The following is a 24,736-nucleotide window of genomic DNA, read 5'->3' on the forward strand; positions in this document are numbered from 1 at the left end:
TGATTAGCCTTCATTTTCTACTCACCCCCATGCTGAACAACACTCTGGAGTACTTTTTTGATATCTCAAATGCATCTGGAGATCTGGGAGGCTTCTTGCTGTCTGCTGACATTCAAATAATGGAGGTCTATGGTGCCCGAGACAGAAAGTTCCATAAAAGTCCACAAAAAACGTGTCAATATTCCTCCATACTGCTCGTCCAATGTATTCCAAGTGTCCTGAGTGGGTAGCATCCAGAATTTACTCGAAACGAAGTCATTTAGAATGTTTTTAGAGCATAAACAGTAGTGTATAGGATTTCCTGAAAGCGCGCACATGCGCGTTCACGACGCTACGGAAGCCGGCAGACCAAACCAGATGAAAGTGCGCATTCAGCGTCTGCTCTGCCAATAATGCAAGCGTAGAAGAAGAAATGTGCTGTTTACCTGTGCAAAGAAAGAAACAACGAAAGAAAAATGTCTGAGGACTTCAGTGTTGAGGAAGAGCATGAGTTCTTTGCCGAGCTGAATGCGCTGGTTTGGTCTGCCGGCATGGGGGTGAGTAGAAAATGAAGGCTAATCATGTTTTGGGTGTACTATTCCTTTAAAATAAGATGATTTTTGCTGAAGTCAAAAAGAAGCGCCAGAACTTCTTCATTGATTTAACAAGATGCCTCATGACTGGCTCAAGCTGGTTAAAAACTACTTGTATTACAAAAGTAGAACAAACAAATGTTGAAGGTACAAAATTATCAGCACTGACTACCATCTTGCTCTAAGTTGTCTAAATGTCACTCAGTAATCCCATAAATGTCCTTTTTCATTTTAAATTACTTAAGCTTGAATTAAACCCTTCCATTGCTAGGAGATATGCCACAAGGAGAGCTGTGGTTAGCATGACCTGGTAGAGCCAAGTTAAAGGTATAGTGAAATATGTTCTTTTTCAGGGTGGATCATCAAAATAAGAGGTCCTCCTAATTGTCAATCATTCTCCCAGCTCTTCTTTGAAAATGGCCGATGCTCGTAAGAGAAAATGTGACGTGTATGAGAAGAAAAGAAAGGCATACAGTAGATAAAGAGAAAAATGGGCTTTCTGGATCATCTCGCTTATGAGATTTTGGTCTAAACATTAAGTCTAAGCTGTTCAAAAAGATGATGTATGTATTTCAAATAAATTACAATTACTAACCACTACAAATATTTAATGTAATCCATCTGGAACCTTTCTGATAACCATTGCTGTTCTGAAGACCAGCCTTCAATGTACTCTATTAAAACACAAAGGGTGGAGTCTTTGTGTTTCAAGTGGTTCATGAGGCTCGGGTGGGCCTTTTTAATAGTGTCAGATTTATAGCTTGATGGGTGGGTGTCATACATGTCTCCATTTCCCTGTCATTACTCTGAGGAGTAACGATCACAAGTATTAGAGCTGTGGGTTAGAGGATATCCGAAGAGTCAAGATGAGTAAGGAGAGGGTGGGAGGGCATGCAGCAGATTTATGGAGCCCTCTGAGCGTCTTTGGAACAATGATAGTATATCTGTGTGAGATTTGCTCTTAGCTCTGGAGAGATGCCATCTGTAACGCTCACGCATAATCACCGAGGCAACTTTGGCATGGATACCAAGCATGTACGTGCTGATGAGGATGCTGTTGCTCAGTTTGCTTGAGAGACATAAGTTGGCTGCCGCTTGGGAATGACAATGTGGGGAGAGGCGGGGGGAGGGGGGAGGTTGGACGAGACAGCATAAAGATGACTCTAGCTGAGTTATATCAAAATCACACCGACCACATTTATCCAAGCTTTCCCCAGGGAACTTGGTAAACCTGCGTCCTGGGAAAGATCCCAAGTTTGAATTACGAGGCATTTAAAACCTCAAAGATGAGGGTAATCTGACACTGAGAAAAAGACTTATCTGTTTATCTCTATGGATGACAAGCAGTGTCTGCTTTTGTCTCTGACGGTATATAGTCTAAACTGTACACATTAAAAAGATAAGTTTGTATGTTGGTGTTTGCATGTAAACTAACAAGGTACTTCTGTAAGCTATACAAACATGCGAAACCTTTAAAATATTCTTCTCATAAAACTCTACACAGCTCTTTGAGCCATAGTTCTGGCTTTCCTGACCTCATCCAATGTTTTATTTCAAACTTTGGTTAAGAGATAAGAATAATGTGGATTTTTCTATATACTCCTTTTTGCACAAAACAGTTGGAGTATGAAAACTAAGTAAATAACCTATTTGATGTCATCTTACAAGGATCCCAGTGATACTCTCTAAAGATCTGCCACAGTCAAGAAACAAATGTTGCTTCTCTGCTTCAGACAAAAGGGACAAGATCTTGTTATATATTTGAAAATCCTTCTGCAAATACCTTGTTGTTTTTTCACAAGGCTATTAAGCCGTGAGAAACCCATAGCAGCTGATGCCTACTTAAGACCTGAAGTACATTCTGTCTCAGACTGCCAAGTTAAACTAAAAAAGGGATTTTAATTTAAATGGTAAACAGGGGTAACCTTCAGGTCATTAGATGATAGGCCTGATTATATATCCAGATCCGTTTTATAAAATGTTAGTTTTTGTAGTGTCGATAATGGGTGTATGAATTTCAGAGAAAAATAATGCTTCTGCTTCATGTCAGTAGCAATGACCCGATCAGAGTACACTTGCTTTATCTGTGAGTCACTTGATCAAACACATCTACTTTCACTGACAGGTTTGCTGTAAAGCCTTTCGGTGTGAGCGATGGGTCTGTCAGATCCACCTGCCTGTCTGTTCTACTACCAGCTGATTGAGTGTGTCTGTGCCCTGGGTCAGACTTTTTTCTTCTTTGTCCTTCCTTTTGGCGTCTTGACCCGCCTCACCGCCCTTTCCTGCCCCTGTCCGTGTCTTTTTTCGCTGAGGCGCCATCTTATTTACTGCCCAGAGAGCTCTGTGTGCTGAGTGTCAACACAGTATGGCTTCCTGGGGCAGAGGAGCAACCTGCTGCTTGCTAACACACAAATTTCCAACTCAGAGTCACATGAGTATCCCGGGAGGCTGAGGTGTGTTTACCTTCGCAACAATAACTATACGTGCGCAATTAGGAGTCATGGAGAGCGGGACAAAACAGACGTAGGCAATCAACACTGTGTAGTAGGAGCCTGCCAGTGTCGCACAAAGTTAGAAAACGCTCTGATGTCACAGAGAGGTACAATAGAAGGCCAGTGGACGTTCACACTGACAGAACATGACAGTATTCACTCAGGTGAACTTTACAGTTAGTTGGGTTTGACTGGGAACATGGCCCCCGGTGGAAAAACTGCAAGACAATTCCAACAGCAGCTTCCTGTGACCTTTGACATGAACATGTAGGTAAAACGAGGCAAGATTCAAGCTCTGGGTACAGCGCCTTGTAAAACTATTTATACCCCTCAAACATGTTACCAGCAAAGATGCTTTTCTTTTTTATCACCCACTTATCTTCTCTCTCATACCCCTGAATATTACCCAGTGCAACAAACTGCCCGCAGAACATACATGATTATTAAATCTAGCTGTCTGTGATTTAATAATTGAATAAATCCAACTGGTCTGTGAAGGCTTTAAAGGTTTGCAATTGGTGAACACATGACGTCATAAAGGACACAGTTCGAGATATACCAATTGTTTAAAATACACTGTTTCTAATAACCACATAAAATCTTTATCAAATGCAGTAAATTGGCAGTAAATTGACTGAAAACAGAAACAGAACAATGGCAAGCATAATTAAAAGAAACTTCAAGTTAATGCTACGCGGAGGTTTTCAGTAGCGCAGGTCTGAGGATAAAAAAAAAAAAAAAAAAAAAAAAAAAAAAAAAACAGAACTGGAGTGAAATTCCTTCAGTAAATCCCCTCCTTCCTCTCAGTAATTACAGACTCCCTGGTGACAAACTACAGGTCTGCTGTGTTTGTTTTTGCCTTCTTGGATAAAACAGGTGAAGAAGTGCCTATGTATTCTGGGCAGGATGCCAGTCTCTTTCTGGTTCTGCTAGCTAACCAATATTTAACTTGATGCTACAAAAACATTAAGGGAAATGCCCAAAAGAATTGTCCCATTTTTCTTTAGATTGACAGAACTGTTTGTATTCAAACTCCTTTGTATGCCTATCAATTTTAAACCTTACACCATCCCATGAAAAATACTTTTCTGCCCTAAAAAAATTGCGTGGGCCAAAATTTCTCAATTGTAAACTTCATTAGGATGATTTATTTTGAGAAGTACCAAAGATTTGATGTATTGAACATCGGATTTACTTTGGTTTGAAAGAGGAGGCGGGATGTGAGGGATGAGAATGTGATGCAAGGAGGACCGGATCAATCTTTTATCACTGCAGTGTGCTTTCATCCCTAATGGATCCGGCATGAGCAGAGAGCGGCGCTGCTTTCCATCACATTGCACAGGCAGGGGAAGGGCACCGAGAAAGTACGAGAGCAGGAAAAGTAAAGACGGCAAAGAAGAAAAGCGATGGGACCCGCCTTCTCAAAAATATATTGGAAGCTTCATCTTTTTCCATCTGGTCATAGTGTTTCTCCTGCAGAGCCTATGCAGGAGGAAGGAAACACGGCTGATAAGAATGGCAAGAAATTAAATCACCTCTCAGCTTGAAGAGTGATTCAGAAAGTTCCCATCAACACTCCCAAAAGATAACTCGCTGAGTTCAGGCAGACCTGCTTTCCCTGCCATCCGAGCTGAGTGACGGACAGACGCACCGACAGAGATAGAGACTGCTCTGGAAAAAGAGGGAGTCCATCTGCGTATTCAAGCATTAAAGGAGCATTAAAAATAACACAGGAAAGAACAAGGTAGGAGCTCTCTCAGAGGACGTTCTGTTCTCTTCATGCTAAACAGCCTAATTCATGCTATGGGAAAGAACAAGTATTGAACCAGTGAGGTGGACATCAAGGGAGAGGAGCAGAGAGAAGAGACATACAAACTAAACAAGACTTGGAGAAAAAAAAAATGTAAAAGTTTTATGGTGTTTTCAGCTGCTGACGACTTCACAGTTATCAACCTGCTGGTTTATCGCTTTAGTTGAACTGCTTATGGTGTTGCTAAATAAGAGAGAGGGTATTACATCATCATGTCCCTGTTTTTTGTTATCAAAGAAGCAGCAACACATGGTGCCTCTAATCAAAAACAGAAAAAACTCCTGCTCTTTCAGTTCGTTCAGTTTATTGTAACTAAGAGGAACAAAAATACTTCCAAAGCTAGAAACGTTCGCTGAGAGAAAAAGGTTCAGTTAGGTACTTTCATAATAAGTGAGGTGTTTTAAAATAAAGTCAGAGAGAAGCACGGATATTTAACTGAATTGTAAGTAATTCCCGACAACAAATAAGAGAAAGCAAGAATTTCAGTAAGTAACATAAAGTTAGAACAGAGTATAAAAAAGTTACTTTTACTGATCTTTTTGAGATATGGACCTCTGCCAGTAGTAATGCTGAATCTTAAAATGTTTTGAAATCTTCAATGCTAATGATTAGAGATAGATTAATACAGTTTTTGTTAAGGCCAATGCTGGTTATTTAGACATCACACCCCTACTAGGACTGTTCTCCCTGCTGGCCCTGGGAAGAGGCTTTGCAGCATTTGCTGCAGGACCAGCAGATTCTGCAACAGCTTTTTCCTCACATTCATCAGACTGCTGAACTCTAAACTGGACTCTGATCACACATGCAACACTATTTTGCAATGTGGATGAAAACTTTTATAATCCTTTTTTTTTGCATTTTGCACCATACATTTTACAATGCACTGAACCTTTGCATGTTAATGTTCTTTTGCACCATTATTTTCTTAACTAGTTTTCATTTTCTCCTACACTGTTTACATGCTGATCACTGCTGCAATTTATAATGGTAACGCTCATTTCATTGTTGTAAGCTGTAAGCAATGTAATTTCGTTTTCTATACACTAAGTGTGTACAAAATGACAATAAAGTTTGTCTAAGTTAACATATTCGACATGTGGTGCTTTTTTAGACCATGTTGCTTTTTCTTCCTATATTAAAACTGACACAAATAAGATATTTCAAATGCTGTTTCATTCATTCCAAATTTTTAATATTTGTTTGCTGTAATATTCTAATTTGAAATGGCTTGTTTTTATTTGCTTTAAGCATAAATTATAAAGGCTTCAAACCATCACTCTACTGGTAATTTATCTGTATAATGTTTTCCTAAATTAGTTACCAAATTAATTGAAGTTTTCATTCATAATGTCATTAACTAATTAATAAATTATTTTCACAGCTGAAAAGTAAGGAAAATATTCAGAAGCCTATTTATTCACGTTATATATTTTTAGGAAAATTTAAAACCTAAATATTGAAAATTTAACACAAGTCTTATTAGTACATCTGCACTCGGAAAAGAAAAAGAAAAGTTTAAACCCAAACTTATCAGGAATTCATAAGATGCATGTTTCGGTGCTCCTTAAGTTTGACTTTGTAAAGTTAATACTCAAATATGCATATTGGAATTAATTAAATACACAAAAGTTATCTGAAGAAATGCACTTAGGGGTATTCTTTAGTCATTTCCCTCCTTACTAACATTTATTATCCTGGCATTATCTATCTGGAAACGGGTTAGGAGCAAGAACAATATTGAGATAAGACAAGGTATCTTTATTTAACTCCCACAGTGTGTTGGGGGGGAAAATAATTACCCCATGGGAGAGTGCTGCTGGGGTTCCAATCGATGGCCTTGATTGGATAACAACTGCAGCCTGCTAATGAGCTCCACTGACTGACACGTAGCATGCAGGGAATTTTTAAACAAGATCTTAAGCCATGCATATAAGCAAGCCGGTCTTTAAACAGCATGGAGTGAAGTGATTTGATGCATTGAATTTGCATATTGTTGGCATTTGGGATGTCTGCCTTAACAGCAAGAACCTGCAGATACAATCTCCCCATGTCTTTAAAGGTAATTTTCAACATGAATAAAGGCTTAGAAACTCTGGATATTGAATAAATTAAAAAAATAAAGATTAACATAGAGTTAAGTTTCAACCCAAACAGGTTTGAGTTCTTTTGTTGTTCACCAGAGCACTTGGGTGGCGGGTCTAGCTTCAACAGGTGCGTACATGTAAAGACACGGTTCAACTTGGCAAAGACACAAAACAAAATCATCTTTGTCTCTCTACTCATCACAAAAAACACGTGCAGTAAGTTCAACTCATTTATGATCATTTTTTACCCATTTCTATGCATGCTGTCAGATCAGCTGATTTCAGAAAAAGTAATTTTTTTTAACACAGCCCATTCCCAGAAACTTTCAAACACCAAGAATCCCCCACACTTACCTTCCTACTCTTTAGAGCTTTAAACTCCCAGTCTGCTTTTATTCTCTCCCTCCTTCTTACTCTGTTGGGGAAATCCTTCCCTTCTCACCAGGCAGCTGTTCAGCTGGAGAGTGAGGAAGCCTGCCAGTGAGTTTACGTCTGTGAGGAAGCATGAGATTCTAGCAGAAGACAGTCAGATGGGAATGTAGATGGAGTCACTGCTTCTCCGTTTCTGTCCGGCTTGCTGCCTCAGGAATGCACTTCTTTCTGGATGTCCTCACCACAGAGGTCTGCCTGACTGCTTCTCTCTGTCTGCACTGCTCCTCCTCCCTCTGTGTCTCTCACCCACACAGAAACACACCCTCTCTTCCCTCTCTCTCCCGGTCTCTCCACCCTCTTTTTGTATGTGCTCTGCCTGATCAGATACCTTTCCTTCTTTCAGGGATTTGAAAGCCCAGTTTCTTCTTGCCAGTATCAGTTTCCTTACCTTTTCTTTTTCTATTCAATCTGTCCCATTCAGACAGGGGTCTGCTTACAGAAAACCCAAAAAACTGAAAACCCCCGGCACAGGTTTACACATCTACCTCTAATATTTGTACGGTCAATAATGTTGCATCCATGTTCTGCCCTCCAGTTACATAATCAGCTGATGATAACACAAATGAGCCTGTCAGGTGATTCTCTCTTCCTTTTCCTGGAATGAGGTCATATTCCAAGCGGCCAGGTAGAACAGGAGAGAGTTTTCATTTGAGTATTTGAGCTGGACAACGCCCTTAGAAAAAGAAGGGACACTTAATCTGCTGCACTTAAACCTGACCACTCAGATGCAGAGAGAAGTGCCTTTAAAAGAAGGCAAAGGCGAGACAGAAAAAAAAAACAAGTAGAAAATGTTTAACAACTTTTTCAAAGAAATTCCTGGACTTCAGCCCTGTGCTCACTTCCCCCTCCCATTCACAGACACACATGCAGAGCTGAGTAATGCATGACCAATGGGCTGGGCAGATTGTGCGCGGAGCCTCTCATGGGCTCTTTGTGAACATCTCTCTAAGCAAGGCAGGGATAGTTTACTTGTACAGAACCATTTACATGCAGGGTAAATCAAATAATATTATATAAAGATCAAAGCAACATAAGGAAGGAAAAAATAGTCTTCTTAAATCTTACACTCAAATAAAACCCAGTTTATTTACCCTAAAAAACATCAAACTAATTATTATTCCAAATGGTAATCTGCAAAATTGAGAAAGCCTTTAAATTTTAAACTGCAATTTAAAGCGGTTTTGAAAACACCTAATAAATGTAGATAAGCATATAAAGCTTTTATCAGCTTGAAAGTATTCAAAGTATTCTTTAGCCTGTCATGTGTATAAAACAAAGGTTTTAAACGTGTTTAAAAGTTATTACAATGTTCATTAAGTACAGCTCAACAAATAAAGTTTTTCAAGCGTTGCAAGTCAAAGGATTTATATTCTTGCTTCAAAAATAAATATGATGCAAACCTTCTGTTATACTGGTCACTGTTAATTTGCCATTTTGTAGTTTTGCCGCTTTTGTCTGTTGGTTTTAAGTTTTTACATCTGTAAAAGAGCTACCTCTCATAAGATGTTTTGTTACAGACATACATCAGTTACCTGTGTGTCATCTAGCTGCAGCATGAATACATGCAAATCATAGTTTGGACAATTCTTCAGTAATGGACACAGCTGACAAACTCTGGCTTCTTTATGCAGACGAGCTGTGAAATTTACTCTTAAAGGTGTATTTTATGTATATTTTTATAGATAAACTGAATCAAAAATATAGTCCTTATGTTAGACTTTTATTATGTAGCAAATAAATCCTGACCAAATGCAAATAAGAGGAGTTTTTGTTTTAAATTTTATCCACATACCAATATAATTTGTATGAGCAAAAGGAAAAGGGGCAAATTAAATAGATATAAATAAGCTTCCAAAGTGCAGAATTCAAATGTAAGGTCATGATATAAGGGATATCAATACGACATCATGTCTACATATGTCAAATATTATTTTATACAAAATATTGATAAATGAACAAAATCTATGTCAATTTGGAAGTGTGAACTGATCTGACTATTTAGGTGCAGAACTATAAACATGAGTTAAATAATGTACTTTGAGAAATATTAGGTGACTTCAATAAAAAAAAAAAAGTTCAATTGAATTAGGAAAAAAAGTTTTTGGAGGATATTTAAACCGTTTCGCCTCAATAATTGATAAAAAAAAAAAAAACAGTAAAAAAAAAATGCTACACAATGCTACAGAGCTTAATTAGTTAGTTTTAGCCAAAGGTGGAATGGTGAATTATGGCCAAAGATAATACATGGATTTTTTTTACCAGATAAACAGATTGACAAAAAAGGAATTTGCTCTAAACTGGTTCTCTCATTTATTTACTTGGCTTCCAATCAATAAGTCACACACATTTGAGAATAAAGAATTAGCAAGCACTCAAATATAAATATATAAGCAATAATTATTCAGTGAATATACAACAAAAACAATCAGTAGCAAAATACTCTTTAAAACTATACACTGCATTTCCAGATCTATGCAACAACTAAGTGCCAGAAGGCCATCAAGACTAATTAGTCATTCTCCATTTTTTTCTCCTCTGTCTGATGTCAGATTTATTTTCAGCAAACTAATGAGCCCAAGCAGTCGCAGCACATTATAACCAGTGTGCACATTGCATAAAGCAGAAGTTTTCCAAAAATAAATGGGTTGCATTAATTGCATTAATTAGAAGAGCTAAATCATCCAAACAAAAGACCGCTGTGAAGGACGCTGCAGCTTTAAACCAGGCTGAGTCACAGAGCCCCATCGAGAGTCAGTTCACAGTTACGTGAATTGCTTTACCATTCTGTCTATAAAGCTGAGCTTTTGGCACGTCTAAGAGCTGTGTTGTCACACAAATCCCTTAAACAACTTTGTTGAATCATACCAGGAGGAAGAACCTCTTGAGGCAGGGTTTATACCAAAGGCCATTGTGAGAAAAATCCAAGGTGCCAAGCAGAAGTGACATTTTAACATCAGGGTATTGGGGAAGTAACTGCACTTTATGGGCCCCTGACAGGCTTATGTGATTCTGCTACGACTCATTCAGTTCATTTAGAGGGGAGCGAGAAGCATTATGATGTAGAGGATTATCGGTCCAAAGCCGCCCAGATTTTGCTGACACCTTCCAGGCATTCCTCAGGGCACCTCCCACTGCTGCAACCCCCCCACCACCACACACACACACACTCAGCAAACCCTCCCCTGTCAATCTCCTGATATCTTTCCTCTTTCTGTGGGACTAAAATTCTTCCCCTCCTCCAACCCTCCCATTGCATTAAGGAAAGAAGCTAGAGAACAACAAAATTATCTATATCTATTATATTTATTTATCACCTATATAATTCACAAAATTAAACAGACAATTCTCTCTTTAGACTTAAATTACAATATGTTAGATAGATGATCGCTAACAAAACTGTCTAAAAGTCGTTATTCAATAGTAACCCAGTACATGCGTAAGAAAAAAAGGCTTTTGGAAATAGAACTGGTCTGCTTGAGTATGAGAGTGATGAATGAAACATAAAAGGGGGGACATGCTGATTGTGTCTCTGTTCGTTATTATTCACCATGCCTGAAAAGCATTAAGTTTACCTAAAGGATCCTCCCTTTCTCTACTGCTGACCCAGTTTATATTTCTTTCAATTCGTTCCATCTTTCAAGATAAACAACTTCAACATGTGGGCATTAAGCAATAAAAGGCTAAAACGAGGCCAGTGAACAAAGCTAAAACTGGAAACAGCCGCTCTATTCTGAAAAGCATTTCAAAACTTTTGTTGACTTCGGTTTTCGAGCTACAAAAGGTTTTACCAAACAAGCCTAAATAAAGCTCTGACGTGTCATTATGGTCAAACCAAAGCTATTACTTTAGACGTTTGGCTGTGTCATGTATATCATTGTGACAGGGTGGTGTTTACCACAGCAAGGCATGAGCTACATTGAGGACTAATGGAGACTTTTCCCTTTCCTCAGAAACCTGACTCAGGAGAAAAGCCAAAGAGTAGCATTATGATTTTACTTCACCAATAACAAATTGTTTGATGATTATTTACATTACTTTGAACATCTTTATACTTATACAACTTTTTTTTTACATTTTGTCATATCACAACCAAAGCCTTCTACATATATTCTATTGGGATTTGATGAGATTACACAAAAAATTGAAGTAGCCTGAGAAGGACATTATTTTTTTTAGTTCTTTAACAATATAAAAAACTCATAAAAAGTGTGGATGCATATGCATCTAACCTTTTTTACATGTGGAGGCAATACTGTAACTGGAATTGCAGCTTAAATGTATTTCCACATTGTTCTACATGCATTTAAAACACAATATTTTCCCCATCACCTGTTTTCAGAACCAGCCCAGATTGGACTCAAACAGAGAAGCCATTATTCAAAAAACCTGCTACTGCTTGTTTAAAGGGTATAGTTTAAAGAAAACAAAGTAAATGTGGTCTTTTATTTTTTTTTAAGTGAATAGGTTAGAAGTAACCATCTTTGGATAAAACATGTATTAATTCAACCTTTTTCATCCATTTTATCCAAGTCAGTGCTTTATCATTTCACCCTGCAAAGGTGAAAGCCACTTGGTTTGAGAATTCAGCGTCTCTTGAGATAACAGTGCGCCATTAGTGTCACACTGTGCCGCCCTGTGGTGGTGCTATCTGTAAATGGAAAAAGGATAAAATAGGTCTAAGCCTAAAAGCTGGGACTTTCAGAGACTTCCAATTTTTTAGCCAAAGTTGTGACATTGATGACAGGTCCTAGAGTGCCTTTCACATCTTATGGCATTTCTCAAACAAACAAACAAAAGGGAGATGAGTCAATAAAATTGCCAAAAGCGTCTTGAAACAATTCTCATGTCCAAGCACAGGCTTTATCAGAACAAAGAGGATGACACAAACAGCAATCTTTATCTGAACTAATAGTGTGTCCACTGGGAAACAAGCAAAACAAAGACATGAAACATGACTTAGGACCTACAAAGTGGACCTGATAAACGATGATCGGTGACATGAATGAAGAACTAGAGAAGTAGGCCTCTCCTTGGAAAGGAAATCCTGCTTTATGATGAGAGCTTTAAGGTGGGTTAAGGGGTCAAATGTGAGAGGTAAAAAAAACAGCAATGCAAGCCCACCCTGGACACACTCACTATCACTCACCCAGACGTTTTGTCTCCACCAAAATCTGCTGCTTCTACTTTGTTGCCCAACATATCTTTGTAGAGCCTTCATTTTCTGTATTCATCCTCCCTGTCCACTGCTCTCCTTCCACTCTTTAACACTGTTTACCAACTAATCTGTTCCAGGTTTGTGCCGAGTGTCTATGGGACAGAACAATCTATCCAATGTAAACACCTGCAAGAACAACAGCCTTTAAAAGCTTTCACTGCAGCAGGCCTGTCATCTCTTTCCTCCAGTGGCTTTACTGGATCAAAGCAAAGCTGGAGCTGTGTCACAGCTAGCACGTCTTTTGTACTTACACTCATGCACTCTTAGCACACACAAAAACAGGAAAATTGAGTGCTTGCACACACAAAGGTATGGCGATACTGGCACATAATAGAAATAGATCTCTTTTATCATTGCAATCTAATAACAGGCATTTTAGTTTGAAGTATTGCATGAATGCATAACCAAATTGCCAGAGTTTCAAATACAGCCACTTAAAGATGGGTTGAATTTTAACTAGGCCAGTGAGACTGCCATTATCATCTCTATTCAGGTTCAAGTGTGCTTGAGTGTGCGCTTGAGGGGGTATGCGCATGAGACTGAATTAATGACGTGTGTTTGTCGACGGATATGTCGGATTATTAATCAGCGCTTAGACAAAAGCCATATGTGTGCAAGTCAGTGCATCTCTCCCACATGTCCCTTGCATATGCTGCTCAACATTGGCATAAAACACAACCGGCAGGAATGTTAGGATTGTCGGGTCAGCAGCAGTGACATCATGGCAGGCAGTCAGAAGCAACAACAAGGCCACGGCGCCAGTTTCCACCTGGTTGCATCAGTAATACAAAACCAGGATGTGGATCAATGACAAGCTCCAGCCCTACTTACTGCTCACCCTGACTCTTTTAACGTTTAACACAAACAGTAAATTCATAACCCTAAGCAATAAATGTCCTTGCTTTCTGACAGTCCTATATCTTAGTTGAATTTATCTTAAAGTAAAAGGACATAGGTGAATTTCACTTACAATAACTAACTGTATGGTTATTATAAAAACAGGGAGCATACAAAAAACGATGACTCTTTCAAGCATGATTAAAAAAAAAGGTTTTAAAGGTACACTGAAATTGCCCTAGCATCTAGATGGCCTGATGTAAGAGTGGGTTGTAAGGGTAGAGAGCAAATGGCCAGGATAAGATTCGTCTGGTTTATTGGCTTTGGTAAATTCTCTCCTGGTTGAGCAGGTTTAACAGATTCTGTTATGGATTTTTGTACAAATTTAATTCCTTCAGAAATGCTTATTTTACAGATATGAGCAGTTCAGATTTAAATGTTCAAGCCATGATGTGACTAATGACTAATGAACAAAGATAGATACTAGCATGAAGCTAAAGCCAGTTCAAAATGAGTAGGAGAATGATCTTCCAACTTCATTCATTTTTTTCCATTTAATTCCTGTGCATATTTATCAACTGTAAAAAGGCACAGCAGGCATACAAAACCATGGTGGAATACATTTATCCTAAGTAGGAATAACATAAAAAATCCAACATTTTATAGGAGGTAAAAGAAGAGAAAGACTTGCCTTCCTTATGTGGCATTAAGGTAGAAGCCAGTCTGGCTGTTTGCTTGTAAGTAAAGACTGATGCAAGTCATGTCTAGCAAATTCAAAGAAGTCTGCAGGTCATCCGATAAAGTCATCCTGAGGGAGGAGTAAGTCGCTAGAGTTGCCATAGTAACATAGCATAGCTACCACCACCTGGTTGGTTGGGACTAAACAGGGAGCTCAAAGGACGCCACTTCAGGACGGCAACTGTGCCAGAAAATCCTCTCAAAGCAACACAGTTCCCGAACAGAGGGCTCATTGTGTCCATGCCATGACGAGTGGAGCAGGGCACATGGCCAGCTGTTAAATATTTCATATAACAATAAATAAATAAATAAATAAATAAATAAATAAAGGTACTGCTCAGCTCTTTAAAACAACTAATAACTAAGACAAAATAACTATTTTGAATCCTTTATAGATTTAAAAACTGATCAGATGTCTTTCAACAGGTGCCAATTCAGCTGTTGGAAACTCCATTGGCCAAATTAAATTAAATTATAAAAGCATTAATGTATCTAAAAAAAAATCTAGAAGTAAATCATTTTTTTTTTTGCAAATAATTTGAGTCAAATCTATTACATTTAGCCAAGATGCTGTCAGAATAACTGAAACTAGTGTCAAGTTGTACATTTGAGGGATTATGTCACATAATAATGGCTTCTGACTGAAACTGATGACAAACTGTGCACTCATCTGCTTTTCTCTGCACCCAAATTCAGTCTGTTAAGGTTAATTTGTTTAAAAAATGTATTGTTATGACATATTAATAATAACAACTTGAAATGATACAGAAATATTTGGTTCATCCACCTTGTGTTTGTTAGGATCACTGGTTTCCTATCTCCAGTATTCATTAGAAGAGTCATGGGTTCACCGTGAACAGGTCACCAGTGCATCAGGACAACAAAGACACAAAGGACAGAAAACCATGCATGAACACACTCGATACTCTGAGCAAAGTTAGAGTGACCAATTCAGCTAACATGCAGGTTTTTGGACTGGGAGAGGAAGACATAGAACACAGAGAAACAATTTGCATAAATTTAGCAATCAGATTCAATATGGGGGCTGGGCATCAGAAAAAAATGGAAGTTCTACAAATTAGACATTTATCTGCATCTCTGAGCTTAAAAATGTAACACTGCAAATTTTTCACTATTAGTTTGTAAAAACATTCTTTCTATTGCTCTAAATATTTATGCCGCAACCATCCTATGATATATGTATATATATATATATATATATATATATATATATATATATATATATATATATATATATATATATATATATATATATATATATATATATATATATATATATATATATATATATATATATATATATATATATATATATATATATATATATATACATATATATAAAAACATGCAATCTGTGGTATTCTTAGTGAATGTCACAATAATAATATGACATACAATAAATAAACAATTACTTAAGTCTACAGTTTTCTTTTGCAGTTATTGCAGGATTTGAAAGTCTGAGCTAATGAGTACCAACGCATTCACAATTATAGTTGGTATCTACAACAGCCCAAGTAGTTCTATCAGATACTACTGTTCAGATAGATGATAAGATGATGGTAGATGCATAACATCAATTGTACATCCCTAAGTGGCAGCAAAAGAAAATGTAGTAGAATCTGAGGTTGGAGATGCTCATAAATGCTATGTGTGATGTGTCCTGACAGCTTGAATCCTATTTCTCCACCTTTTCAGAAGTAAAATACTTTTTTCTCATAGTAAATACCTATAGTGCTTTATCCAGTTGAACTATTTAGCTGGGCCTTATAGCCATTTTTCCAAGCTGCTGGTTCTTTCATCACCTGGTTATTACAGGGTTTAAAGCAGTGCTGTCATCACATCAGAGTAGCTCTATGGAAATAAAACAGGAATTTTTCAGAACAAAACTAAAAGACAAACTAGTTGCACATTTTGTCCAATATAAATTTAAGTGAAGAATGTCCATTAAGAAACACATCTGAGTGGTTTCACCGTACAAGATTAGAGATAAAACAACTAAATGATGTGGTAGCTATCACAACTGAATGAAGGATCTATTCAACTATAAATGTTTGAAACTGCTACTTGTTATTGTTCTAATACTGAAAACAACTTGAACCACATGTTCAGTAATGGAAATAAATAAAGCATTTGGGTGACTTACCTTTTCCAGTGTAATAATCTATATAAGTGTCTGTTCGATGAGAAAGGGAGAGGAATGAAAGGAGGAAGAGCGAGGCAACTCTTTTCAGATGCTACCTGATCCACCACCACAGGCTGCAGTGTCAGGGAAAGCAGCTCAGGGCAATGCAGAGGGGAGGGGGGGAGGCTGTAGGGAAAGCAAAGCGGTGTCGCCATTCCCCCCCTGTCACCCTGGAAACCAACGCTCTTTCAAAGAAAACCGTCCAATAGCAAACAGCTGCAATTGTGTTTTCGGACAAAAAGTCACATGACTGCTCAAACACCACTCCTTTTATGCACTTAGGAGAGAAAGGAAGAGAAAATATAAGAATAAAATAAATATAAAGAAGTGAAGACTTTTTTGGGCCAAAGTACATAAAGAGACACATAACTGAGAAGAAACTCCAAGACTTTGAAGCTGAACTTTTATTATAACTAGGATATATATCAAATACAAGTATTTTTGCTTCTTTTGCAATAAGCAATTCCCTGTACTGTACCTATTTGAATTTGCTGTCTGGGTAATTACATTACTATTACATAACTATTAAAGTTACATTACTGGTCAAATAATGCAAGCTGCCTTTTTGCAGTATTGCAGAACTAAGGTGATTTGCACTGCAATTCAGATCACCTTAACTATTGTTAGAGAAGCAGTGCTTTGAGGGTCATGAGTCTTTTACTTCTCAGTTACACAATTCACCTTTTAATCAGTTGGAACAGCATGCTGAGATGCAGTGCGAATAAATAAAGGGTAAATTAAGGAGGCTTTTATTTGCAGAAAGCTGCCAAAGAAGTTGACATTAGAACCAAAACTGACATCAACAAGCAAACGGCTCTGAAGCAAAGCAGACACCACATCCAAAAAAGGCAGATGGAGACATTTCACCTGGGAAAAGCAGTGACGCAGAAATGCCTTCAGGTGGATTTATCTGGTCCAAAACCATCAAAAGAAAGAAAGAATAACAGACTAAGCCTTGGTTTTGTTTTTCTAAACAAAAACAAGGTTTTGTTGGGCTACTGCATAAAGCTTAAATGCTTCTGACACTTTTAATTGAAAAAGCTGCCTGAATAGGAAAAGAAACATCTTTAAACTTGAAAACAAAGTCCAGGGGATTGTTTTCTTTTGACTTTTTTGGAAGGAGTATGATCTGAATGACTGAGAATTGTGCTTTGCAGCTTTAGTATGTGCCCTGGGCAATACTCTATATAATAGTAAAGCGTTTCTGCATAAATTTCAAACAGAACTAATAGACGATGCAGTCTTTAAGATTTAGGGGGTGAGTTTATTGCTTGTACTGAAATCACAGGTCTCCCTTTCTTTGCAATATACTCAGCACCTGAACGCAATGATTTCCCCTGTAATACTTCTCCTCAGAGTTGTAAATTACCCTTCTCCAGCATTGGCAGCCAGGTCTAATTCTCTGAAAAGGTAATTAGAAAAAAATAGAGGGGAACTGCCTTTTGAACATAAAGCGAAACCTGTTAAAACTGACAAGAACATTACTAAATGCAATACCAGTAGTTGCAGGTCGGTCCTCTTTCCGCCTTTTTCCTTGTTATCTTTTAAAGGCAATGTAGAGGAACACTTGGGAATTGGATTCCTGTATTTGATTGCCTCTGGATAATATGAATGTTTTGGCTGCAGGTTTACAGAATACTTTTTAGATACACTTGAGGATGGAACATTCAACCTGGGATTGGGTCTACTATAAAACAAGACCAAAATCAGTTTCATAACTAAAGTGACACACTATACACACAGCAGTTCCTCTTATTTACAAAACATGACCTGACATTCATCTCTATAAAAAAGAATAAAATACCAATAAAGTCAAAAAAGAATGTCTGTCTATGTTGTACTTGACCTTCAGCAAAGCCACGTCAAAAGCAGCATTCAAAACTAATTACAAAGCACTCTAAGTATGTGCCCCAATTAAAGCTTCTCTCTATGACAGCCCAGCACATGTTGGTAATATGTGAAGATGATCTGACTGTATAAAAAGTGTACAGTTAAAAATAGATTTTTACACTGTATGAAATGTAAAAATGAAGTGGCTGGGGAGAGGGACGTCTGGGCCTCCCTACTGAAGCTGCTACCCCCGCGACCCGACCCCGGATAAGCGAAAGAGGATGGATGGATGGATGGATGGATGGATGGATGGATGGATGGATGGATGGATGGATGGATGGATGGATGGATGGATGGATGGATGGATGGATGGATGGATGGATGGATGGATGGATGGAAATGTTGTTCTCTGTCTGATCTTAAATCAGACTAGACCAGTAAGAGTAACCACAATTATTACAATTTGACAAACTCAAATGTTGCAAATTTCTATGGATTTTTCACATTTATTTTGTTGAAATCAGAATTTTAACAGTCATTTCTATACAGTCTTGAAAAGTCTTGAATATTTTAGAATGTGTTTTTATGATTTTCCAAGTCTCTATATTTATTGAAAAAAGTGAGTGTGGAAAGACTTGAAGTTTACATACTATTTTTTCCTCTTACATATTTTTAAGTACATTAATGCATGTCATTGTGGTTAAGGGATTTACTTTTATTTATATCTCATAGGTATGATTAATCTTTTAAATTGGGAAATGTTATATTTTCTTAATCAAGTTTAAAATATCCACTCATTTTTTATCACATACTCAATGTTAACACTTTCAAAAATTAAGGCAATTCTACTTCTTGTTTTGTGACTTAACAAACTTAAATTCAGGATAAAGTTGATATGTGTTCCTTAAACTGGGTATAAATGGCAAAGAAATGACTAAGGCTATAATTCTGTATGAAATTAAAAAAAAACTACTGTGCTTCACTTTGTTTTCTAAGAACTACCCTTTTTGAATGACTCAAAAAAGATTCACTTAACCAGAGAGATCTAAAAAAAACACCAATGAAATTCATAAAACAAAAAAAATCCTTATTTATACCTTATTTATACCTTTTTCATACCTGGGGTTTTTTTTGCCCACAGAAAAAAAGAACAAAACAAGAAGGTTATTTCCGATTTAATATAACATATATAAATGTGCTCTTACTAAAGTGTAATTGAATATCTGGTATCAACTGTAAGTGTGTTTAAGATAAGTTCATACATTAGTATTATTAGCAGTTATAAATAAAAGGGTTTGTTTTATCATTGATACTAAAGAATCTCCTCTGTTGCAGAGCAACTGAATAAAAAGGTCAAAATAAAAGGAAATAGTTTTGTGCCAGGAACAGTGATGAAATCAAACAGTTTGTGGCATTTCTCCTTTGATTCCTGTCTTATGATGTAAGCTTTTCTATTTTCTGAGACAGAAAGGAAACATTGTAGTTTTCATGCAATCCAAGGTCAAATTAAGTTCTTTATACTTCCACACAAATGAACAATCCAACTATAACTTTTTAATGAATGTCAGAAATCCTCACTCGGTTAAGAGCTATATTTAAATGTAAAATTTAGTCATGATAGTGAACACTACTGGTTTGTTTTCCTGTCAAGAAATAAAAGAGGAACGTATTATAGGGTTACATAAGGAAGTTGGTTAAAAAAGTTAAACATCGACAGAAGAAGTAATCCAAAAAATGAATGGGAGGAAACAAATAAGTTCCCTAACAAAAACAAAGGCAAGACATATTTTAAATGTGCTTTTTTTTTAGGTTAACAACAAAAGTAAAAGTAATAAATACAATAATATACATTTAATGTGTTTTGCACTTTGCCAAGGGTTTTAAGTATAAATACTTTGAAATTCAATCTTTGTGAAATAAACTGTGGCATGTTGGAAACCATCATGTGTTTCTTTGTACAATTAAAATTGTAAGATTAAAACTGGTTCAAAAAATTGTATAAAGTATTAGAACTGAATTAAATAAACTTAACTTTATAGTATCCTAAATGATTAGATATGTCATGACTCAGAATAGAGGGCCCAGTATTCGAGGCAAGACAGACAAATAAATAATTAAAAAGAGTTTATTTAAGACATGGATGATAGCAGCGGATAGGGCTTAGTGACCACATGAATCTAATGGAGGATAATATAAAAAAAATGAGTCACTAAGCTGGTTTAACAGTTCGGCCCGTGTCCTGAGAACAAGGTAGGATCCAGCCTGTTGCTTGCCAACAAGATGCGGGTGTCCCAGACACTGCAGCCCCAGTGAACGGAGAACAAGCCGGAGTCCGATGCCAAGTCAGGCAAACATATCAGAACGGGACGGCTCAGAGGTCCAGGAGTCGGAAGCCAGGTCAGGCAAACAGATCAGAACCGGACGGCTCAGAGGTCCAGGAGTCGGAAGCCAGGTCAGGCAAACATATCAGAACGGGACGGCTCAGAGGTCCAGGAGTCGGAAGCCAGGTCAGGCAAACAGATCAGAACGGGACGGCTCAGAGGTCCAGGAGTCGGAAGCCAGGTCAGGCAAACAGATCAGAACAAGAACAGACAGGCTCAGAGATCCAGGAGTCCAAGAGACAGTTCAGGCAATCCATTCAGATGGGCACAGGCAGGCTCAGTGGTTGAGAGGCAGAAGAGGTCAGGATCAAGAAATCAGAAAAAAACAAGGAACTCTAAAAATACTCTCACTGCTGGCTAGAGAGAACAGGAATAATCTGGCCATGATGACTGGATGCAAGCAGCTTAGATAGAGACAAGAGCAGGTGCATCATATGACAGATAATGCAGAATTGAATAGGTGAATAAAATCAGCAATTAACCCAGTCATCAGTGCCGAGATCATGGAAAGATTCTTTCCTTTCTTTTTAGTGTTACTGAATTAGAATTAGGTTACAGTCATGTAAGGAAAAAAGTCCCATCCCATCTGTGAGAAAACATAGCAAAACTTAAACTTAATGTCATTTACTGCCTGTAAGGGCCTAATAGGGTTCTTACTATATAATAACCTGTCATATCATGTTTACAAACAAAAAAGTGAAAAATCTAACTGTGGTTACGATATAACGAAGCATAAACATAAGCCGATCAGAATAATCACTGCATTACTGCTTTCTATTGATTCCCAAGTTCAAGTATGTTTGCTCTTTACAGACTAATACAGGTTTAATGAGTTGATATTGGCGGATTATTCATCAAGCCTGCTGCTCGGGTTGCAATCCTGGAGTCTGATATGTAACTGTTCACTTCCTGCAGATAAAACTATTAACAAACATATAAAATGTATACAAAATTGTAGTAACCCTTTTTCATCCTGCTGACTGTTGATGAACAGCAAGGTGGAGAAAGGAAATGTACCGTCAATGCTTACGGACAGAGGGAACTCTCCCTCTGGTTTCTCATTAAAAAGTCTTGAAACAGGTTCACCTTTAAACAATTGTTACAACTTTTACCAATTAAAGATAAAAAGGTAGTTGAGTTTTAAATCAAATACTTAGCTCAGGTGGAGGAGATGAGATTAATCATGAAATTTTAACTTTCATTGTCAGGTATTGTCAAATCTGGCATGATGGAAACCAAAAACAAAGAAACAAAAAAACAAAACAAAAAATTCCACAGAACTTCCGGTTGGAAGCTTCAAATCAAAACCCTATGAAAAATGAGGTAATTATTTTTAAACTGCTTCCCCATTACTGTACCCTTATCTCAAAATTCCTTTCACATGACTAACCGAACAAGATCTTTCCATTGGAAAAAGAACAAAACATCAAAACAAACAAATAAACACCCAGGAGTGGTTGTCTTCTTCCATGGCAACAGCAAACACTCGGCTGCTTAGGTGCTGAAAGAGTTTTGGTAAACTAAATGATGAAAAGCTTGTTCAGCAATTGACTTGAGCTAGGTCACTGTTATGGCCTAGTCTCATTCGAAAATATGAAAACAATTATCCTGAATCCTGGCTGTGAAGAGATAGCAGATTGCACTGGAATATGTTTGCATTCCACTGGGATCACTTTTCAAATTCCCCTGCCTTGACTAAGTTTCATTTTATCTGAGGTTGTGGCAGCTGACATTATTCCCATGAGCCATGAGGTGGCAAATAGATACTGAACTCGCTTTAGGCCGACAAAAAGGAAGGTAGCAGACCATAAATCCAGAATAACCCTAAAACGCATAACTCCTCCTTCTGTAAATTTTTCAAACATTGGTGTGTGTGGAACAAACCTCATCAGTTGGAGGTCTGGCTCAGGACTACAGGTGTGAATTGAGTTTAGGTTAATTATGTACTTGTGTTGGGTAAGGCTCTGGGTTAGCTTATAGAAATGAATGAAATCAATGCAAAGTTCTAATAAAGACAGCAAAGCACAATTGTGTGTATACCGTAGGTCATTTATTCCTGCTGCCATCAGACTTTACAATGCGGCCCTATAGCTGCAATAACTTGTGCAATAACTAATGTGCAATCAATATTTAATACCCTGTGCAATAACCCTGTGTAATAATCCTGTTAAATAAGAGACTTCACCTGTTATATAAACATATGTGGACGCACTGTAAATACTGTATATAACCCATGCACCTTTTCCTCCCTTTGGCACCTTCTTTTTGACTATTGAGCCGATGAGACTTCCATTAGCCCTCATCTTAATATCCACAAACTTTAACCTTTTTTATTGGGATGTTTGACATCTTTATACAAAATCTGAAATGTGTTAAGCACATATTTATAAAGCACACCTCGCAAAGGCATTGCTAAATAAAATTTTTGACTTTCAAAGTCCTCTGACCAGTCAGTAGGCACCACTTCTGTTTCGTTTAATTTCATCTCAGTATTAAGCGGATAAGGGAAGCTTTCAGAGGCCTGTTGGAGAACAGTAGTGAACAAAGTGGATCATGATAACTAACAAACACAGCAGACAATCCTGGTATAAAGATGTTTAAAGTAGGGTTACGCTTCAAAGCATGGGAAATTGTTTATCTAAAGAGAAGGGAAAGAGCATGACACATCCAGTAAAAGAGGGGAGGAATTTCTTCAGTCTGCATGGTTGGTTTATCCATATCCCCAAATGCTTGCACCCAAAGGAAGTTCTGCAAAGTACTGACTCAGCGGGAGTGAACTCATGTTTCAAATGTTTCCTTCCATTTCACACATTCATTATCTATTGCTTTCTTTTAGTTGATCCAAAAAAAAAAAAAACAACTCAAGTAAATATTTTTTTTGCAGTTTAAAATGATTAAATTTAAAAAATAAAATCACTGTGGATTTTCATTTCGACATGAAATCACATCAATGGGCTCATGTGGGTGTGCAAACATAAGTCATAAAATTGATGTAGGTCGGGTTCAGATTTCTATCCCACTCCAAACGATTTTGCAAGAAGATAATCTCTTCTTCCTGTCGCTGCTCACCCTAAGATGAATAAGCTGAAAGAAAATCTGTGACAGAACGGCATATTTTCCAGAATAATTAAAATTTTATTTAACATTGCTTTTTTTTTTTTTTTTTTTTCAGTTTTTCTTCATTACCTCTTTTATATATAAATTCTAATACATAATACCTCAAAAGCTTTTCATTGAAAAGTAAATACAACTATGCCCTGACTTGGCAATGGAATTTGAATATTACCGCAGTAATTATTCCTAAGAAATTATGTAGTAAAAGCAGTAAAAACATTGGTTTGGAATGCATACAGAATATTTGAGCAGACAGTAAGAAGAGTGACTGTACGGCAGTAAATTACACCACGTTTATACCTTTCATTTGCTTCAAAGATGTCCATGCCTCCACTTGATTGAGAAGAGTGTCAACAGAAAATGAGGTAGAAGCCTAAATTCTTCTAAGGGAACGGAATGTTTCTTCTGACAGACTATTGCTGTATTGTACAAACACCTCTTCCCTGGCCTGTCTGAACTCATATCAAAAGCATTTCCAGTTGTATCGCCTGAGTGAAGGAAAGAAAACATTATAATTTAAGACAAAACAATCAGAATCTATTTAGACAGGCTTTCTTAATTGTTCACATCCACACTCTTGGCTGCAGTTACAGGAATGTGAAGCATGGAAAGTGTTTTGAGGAATGCATTTAGAACTTACCTGAACATGAGCATAATGGATTCCACTTAATCCTGTCTGGTAATTATTTTGGAAGTGTTTATAGTACATTTTATTCTGTCTCCTGTTGAAAATGAAAGATAAAATATTTAACATTAACATGTTTTCCTTTGAATATCATCCATCCATCTGTCTGTCCATCCATCCAGGTCCATTAGTGTGGGGAATGGGGCTCGGAGAAACCGAGAGATCCCTCTTCGTAGTGACACTGCAGACTCCAGCTCATTTAGGGTTAAAACAGGCTAAAACGGATATTAGTCCATCCAGCGAATTATTGATTTTCCTGGGGGTCTCTACCCAGTGGAGGGTAATCAGGAAACGTCTTAAAGATGGCACCCAGTGGTGATCCAAATCAGATGTCCAAATCACA

General features: G+C 37.4%; 1 protein-coding gene across 1 annotated transcript in view; it reads right to left on the reverse strand.

The window, feature by feature from the left end:
• Nucleotides 1-7,627, reverse strand: part of rassf7a (Ras association domain family member 7a) — a 28,592-nt gene extending 20,965 nt beyond the window's left edge. The window contains exon 1 of the mRNA XM_038275453.1: nt 7,313-7,627. The gene's annotated coding sequence lies outside the window, so the exon portion shown is untranslated. The remainder of the gene's footprint in view (nt 1-7,312) is intronic.
• Between the last annotated feature and the right edge of the window lie 17,109 nt (nt 7,628-24,736).

The sequence above is a fragment of the Cyprinodon tularosa genome, unplaced genomic scaffold (assembly GCF_016077235.1).
Source record: "Cyprinodon tularosa strain WSP-4 unplaced genomic scaffold, ASM1607723v1 ctg121, whole genome shotgun sequence".
NCBI classification, from domain to species: domain Eukaryota; kingdom Metazoa; phylum Chordata; class Actinopteri; order Cyprinodontiformes; family Cyprinodontidae; genus Cyprinodon; species Cyprinodon tularosa.